Genomic DNA, 6000 nt, shown 5'->3' with positions numbered 1-6000 from the left:
CAATACCCCAAGCAGAGAGGAGCAGCAATTAACGTTCCTTAAATGTAAGAAACTTCTACCTTCTTCAAGATTTAGACCCAGGCATATGTAGGCATAAGTTGTACAGAGCCCGCACATGCCTCAAGCAGGCAAGCAGCGATTCATAATCCAAACCAAGACTCCAGCCTCCTGATAACAAAGACAGATGACTCAATTCCTACCATCAGTCAAGTATTACCACTCCTAAGCCATAGGAGCGTAGAAATAAGTAAACAGACCGCATCATCTCAACAACCTGGTAACACAGAAAAATGGAAACATTGAGAGCAATGACAATATTATTAGTTATTTCAGTGTTTGTCAAGGGATGGAAGATAGGATGGATAATTTATTGTTCAGATCACTGCCAAGGAAAAGACATCACTTTTAATCAGTCAACAAGCTGCAGTCAGCAAGGAGTACTACAAAATTCAGATGTTTTTACTAAATTTTCTGCTGACCAGCAGTGAGACCTATGTCCCTAACTGCCTTCTGATGTTTGTCAAATGACTCGTTTGCAAGAGACAGTATCAGCCACTGTTCAGCATTAGCATCCATGGAAACTATCCGAATTGCAAAATGTCCTGACAGTAATGTAGCTCTGCCCACGCTCCCTATTCAAAATGTGATGCTTAACGAGGTCTTGGATTTACCTTTCAATAAAAACCGCAGGCTGGATCCTAAGAAACAGGGCTGGGCCACATTCTCAGCTCCATTCCCAGAATTGTCAAGACCCAAAATCAAGGCAAGTTTGCAAGTTTGAACCAAGAGAATCAGTCAGACTCTTATTCCCGATGAACATGTCATTGTACCTATACTAATGCTTCTTCAAACAGCCCTGCCTGGTGAGGATAAGGCTTAATTATCTCAGCTATATCAATAACACCTCAAGCTAAAAGTCTAGATTAAAAAATTATCTCTAGCAAAAAAGGTTGGTTTTTTTCTAGCTAGCTCTTTTTTTTTTTTTTAAATGACGTTGACAGCTGTGGGCATATTTCTCAGAAGAAAGACACTTTCTTTGTGCAAAAGCTAATATTTGACGGTAGAAAGTTGTAATCATTTAAAAGAGAAAGCTTATCAAGTGTAAGAACTATTAGGTTTCAAACCTATAATCAGTCCAAAGTAGGAAGAGCTTCTTGATGTCAAGAAACAGCTTGTTCGCAGAAGACTTTTGGCAAAATTAGCGTACTCCAACACTTGGCTTCAGAGCAAACAATCCCATAATGCAGCTAATCAACGGCACCTAACGATAAGTCTCTCTGTGGCAACTGCCAATTTATTTTCTCAAAAGACTTTGCAAATAATTAATCAGTCTTCTCTCTTGGTGTTAAATAAGGGAATGCCACTTATTTCAGGGAGCTAATGGGTAGCAACGTGCTGCTCAGGACAGACTGACACACGGACTCAGACGGTGCGTGGAGAGCTTTGGTGGAACAAGGGTGTAATTTGCAATGACTGCACCAGCAAAAAGGAAAAGTTCTTGCCTGGCATGTGCGGGAGATCATCTTACACGCTGAATCACGAGAGTGTATTATTGCTGCAGAATGTTTTAGTGGTCAGGAAATAATCCACCCACATGACTTGATTTGACTGCTCGCACCGGTGAGTTCCCAATACCCAGCTGGTCAACAATAGCGTTTGTATATTTTGCTAACATTTTTCCCCTTTGCTTCCTATGTGCTGGGACAGAATAAAAGGAAAAATATTCTTTTTTCATTAAACCTTTCATAATTTGGAAGTTGATCAAGCACCTGGTAATTATTTTCTCATTGAAGATAATCAGTCTTAGATTTGAGAGTCATGCCTCGAATCTTCATTGTTTTTCTTGTCATGCCTTTTTGGCCATGCTATACCAAAGCTGTGTCTTTAACAAACCCAACACTCCCAGGCAACCAGTCCTTAGACTGAGAGGATCTCTATTCATATTGTTAAGAACCATGGAAGTGCTTTTTGAAAATATTTTGAATTTGCTCCTATACTTTCGAGACATTCTCGGTAACATCCACGTAACAAAAATCTCAGAGTTCGACATCCATGTTTGCATTTCAAGGATGTCGTGCCAGAAGCTATCAGGCACTATTGTAGTGACTCAAGGAGTAATCTGATGCAGTGTGACTTTAAAAAAAAAACGTTCGGGATGATTCAGAACATTTAAATGGTGATTTGCAGGCTAAGAAATGTATCGACCACTTGGTATTCTCATCATGTCAAAGACACCCAGTCGTTCAGCTCTTTCTGATAACTTACTGCAGCCAGACTGAGCCAAGTACTCATTTCACAGCCTGCAGAAGAGTTGCTCCCAGTTTAAACCAAGCGTGAATAAGGGGAAAATGAGGCCCTTTACTCCAGTGGCACAATCCACTCAACTGAATCCACATAGTCCATCTCTTTTTCTTAATCATCATTTTAATAATTCTGGTATTCAGTCCTCCACTGCTTGCCCTGAGTACTAACAAGTGACTTGCCCCCTCCACAGTCTTTCACTTCAAATTGTCTCACATTTTTACCAACTCTGACAGCTCAAGATAGAAATGTCCACCCTGAACAAGACAGAAAACAGTGGAAAAATTAAACCCTTAACTTTCATGTGCCAAAACCAGGAGACCTGAACTTTAATATGGATCTTCAGCACACAATATGATCATCTTTGGGAAAATAATTCTAATTTATGAGTTTCACTCATAGAAACATTGTCCATGACATCATTAACATGGCAGATATCCTTCTGTCTTCCAGGGAAACAGTGGCCTTTCTATCCAACAGGTTCGTTGCTATGCCCTATAGTATAAAACCGAGACTTTAATCCGCAAAAGGCATGGCTTCCTGAAGGTGAGGAGCTCCTTCAACTCCAGTCAAATTATTTTATGGTCATGCCCTTAAACAAGTGAAAACAAACACACACCTCCAAAAAACCAAACCAAAACAAAACACCAAGAAAAAACATCCCCCCCCACCATCCATGGCTGCTTGTTGCCTAAAATGCCAGAGAAATTGTTAAAGAACAATTAGCTCCATAGGAAAATACAAGTGCTTTAATTGCAGGTGAGGTCACCGTGACATCACAGTGCCACTGAATCACAGTGCCGTCATTGAAAGCCAGCCTAGGGGCAGCTTTGGCTTACACAACCTTAAGCATCATCTCTCCCTCTTGCTTACATCTGTTGCCTACAACCTCCAACAGTGGCTATGCATCCATATGACAGCACAGGTGGCCACATTGCTCCTTTGAGTCCCGCAGTTTTTCTAAATAAGTGGAGTAAGAAAGAATACCTCTCCATACTGATCACTTGCTTCTCCTCTCGCACCCAATGAGCACCGTCACCCCTTCCTTCGTCACACCAGGTGGTGGGGAAACTGGCAGCAGGCATTCGAAACAAAGAGCAAAGCTCAAGAACTTGGTACTCCATAAACATAAAAGGGTCCTCCAGAGAAGTGAAGGCATCCCCTTCCTTCTAAAAACGAATAAAAAGGCTCCAAGAGAAGGAGAAGCAGCTCCTATTGCCCATCACGCAGGTTGGGGTTTGTCTTGAAGGCTGACAGCATCTCCCAGAGTCACTCAAAACTGAGGACTGCCAATGCCTTACTGTTTTCAACATCTGTAAGGTCCGAGTCCTCAATTTCTCAGCATCTAATACAGTACACGAAGGTCACATTGCAGCGCAACACAGACCCAACGACACACAATGTCTAGACTAAGGAAAATTGACAGCCTCCTCCATTTTAAATTTATACCAGATGAAGTGAAACATCAAAAGAGCTCCTTTTAATGGGCTTTTTGGCATGTGGTCCTTTGTTCTTAACAAGTCGGCACCAGCTGCTATGTCCATAATGCCAAGTCAGTAATGTCCCCGGCCAGATTCTCGGCTGATGTAAATCAGTGTCACTCCTCTGAAGGCAGATATTTGTATTGGTTGACATCAGCTGAAGATTTGGCTCCTCGTGCTTAGCAGGTGCAAGCTAAAGTAAAATCTTCTGTGCCATATTTCACATTTCTCCTGTCTTCACCATCACTACTGCTGTACACATTCTCAGGCTGGAGAGTTAATTAGCATCAGCTGTAGCTGCTCAAGTTTCTATACAATAAATTTCATATTGTAAGGAGCAGCTTTCGTCTAATTATATCTTGTTTGTGTATGTATACATATATATATATTTCCACCACACACACACTAATCTTGTACTCTGGGTTATTGCGTGGTGACTTTCCCATAAACAGAAGATGAGGTGAGAACACCAGATAGGTCACATTCATTCAGTTATTAAATAGTATTTGAAATGTTGCAATGAAAGTAAATACTATTAATAGTCTTCAGTCTTAAGATTGCCTACATTATCCCATCCTGATTATCGTGAGTATATATTAGTTCAAAGGTGACCTACAAATATTTTCTAGATATGCAAATGTCTCAAATACCAGGGGCTTTTCAATGTGTATTTAAAATGAAAACACATCTTTGGCTCTGCAGGTAGCAGCATATCGAAATCCCATAGCACCGGCTGTTCTGATTTTACTCCAGTAGAAATGTGTGTGTGTGTGTGTGTGTGTGTGTATATATACAGAGAGAGAGACATGCACACTACATAAAAAAATTAAAATAGCTCTTGAAACAAATTAAAGTCTAGTTATTTAGCCCCAAGAAAACATGCTGCTGGCTTCAGCACTTGTTAATAAAATTCTAGTTTAAGAAGGAAACAGAAGCCTATAATCATCTGGGGCCATTCAACACCCCAAAAGCTCAGATCCCATCTCAGTTTTCCCCGTTCCCTGTCTTGGGTTGTTTTAATTAAGTTATGCTTTCAAGTCACCTGTCATTCTCTTTGGGAAAAAGTATAAGCCACTACATTACCAGCTCTCTGATCTACCTCGTTCACCGATTCAAATGTGTCCTTCTTCTTCCTAAGCACTTCATTCCTGGATTCTGTGGGAGAAGGGATGCCGGCAGTGCAGCCCCCCCAGACACCCCCCGTGCTCGGGCTGGCTCCCAGTGCCCACACTTACTGCCGCCCACCCTCGTGCCCACAGGCACAGCCATCACCTTTGCATCACATTCACCTTCCCTTGCTGACTCACGTGTACCTCATAATCCTGATTTCCCTACTTTTGAGTGGTTTACATAGGAGTGTGATTCACGAGATGCCCTTTTGTCATCTCCCCTCACCCTCCTTGCGCATCCTCCACATCTTCTTTATCTCAATAGAGGGCTGCAGGAGCCAGCACAGTACCTACCATCCAAACCAGATTTACATTTCTCTCCACCTTAGCTGTTCTTCCTTAATAACTCTGCACAGCAGTTTTGGGCATGACAACAAAAGAAAAACAAAAGTGTAGATGTTATAAAAGCTGAAGTGTTAGCAGAAATTATTTCAGTTTATAACATAGCTGAGGTTTGTGAAGGTGCTCAGGCATCAAGACGTTTACGACTATCTAAGCTTAAACAGATAAATTTAGATGTTGGCATTTATAATCTTTCATAGTAAAGTGATGATATTGTTTAATCAAGAGGCCAAAATGAATTTAAAGTTGTCCCATTTTCTTCTCTTTGGGCCTTTTTAATAATTCAGCATAGAGCCCAGTAGGTAATAGGTTGCAAAAGATGGATGGAAAACTAGATATTCATGTTGAATATATTCTTCATGAAAGGTAGGTGAGAAATTAAGATTAAAAACGCTCCTGTCTTCAGCAGAAACAAGCCTAATCTTTTCATTTTTAACTTACCTTGTATTTATGAGACATCAGCTACAGACAGTAAAGGAAATTGCAGCATTCGCTTAAAAGCAGCGTTAGCAAGTTCTGACAGCTTGTTAAAAGCCATGACGGAAGGCAGGGTGAGGCACATCGATCACCTGTGACAAGGACCTTATGGAGCTTGGCCTGGGCTTATCCTTGGTCATTGCTCTGAGGCGAGTCGTGTGGCTCACAGTGGGCCGTTTCACATTCACTGGTACGTGTTCTTTAAACTGCCCAAGGGCTTTAAATGTTGG

The sequence above is a fragment of the Cariama cristata genome, unplaced genomic scaffold (assembly GCF_000690535.1).
Source record: "Cariama cristata isolate BGI_N322 unplaced genomic scaffold, ASM69053v1 scaffold10811, whole genome shotgun sequence".
NCBI lineage: Eukaryota > Metazoa > Chordata > Aves > Cariamiformes > Cariamidae > Cariama > Cariama cristata.
Note: the sequence above shows the minus strand (reverse complement) of the source record.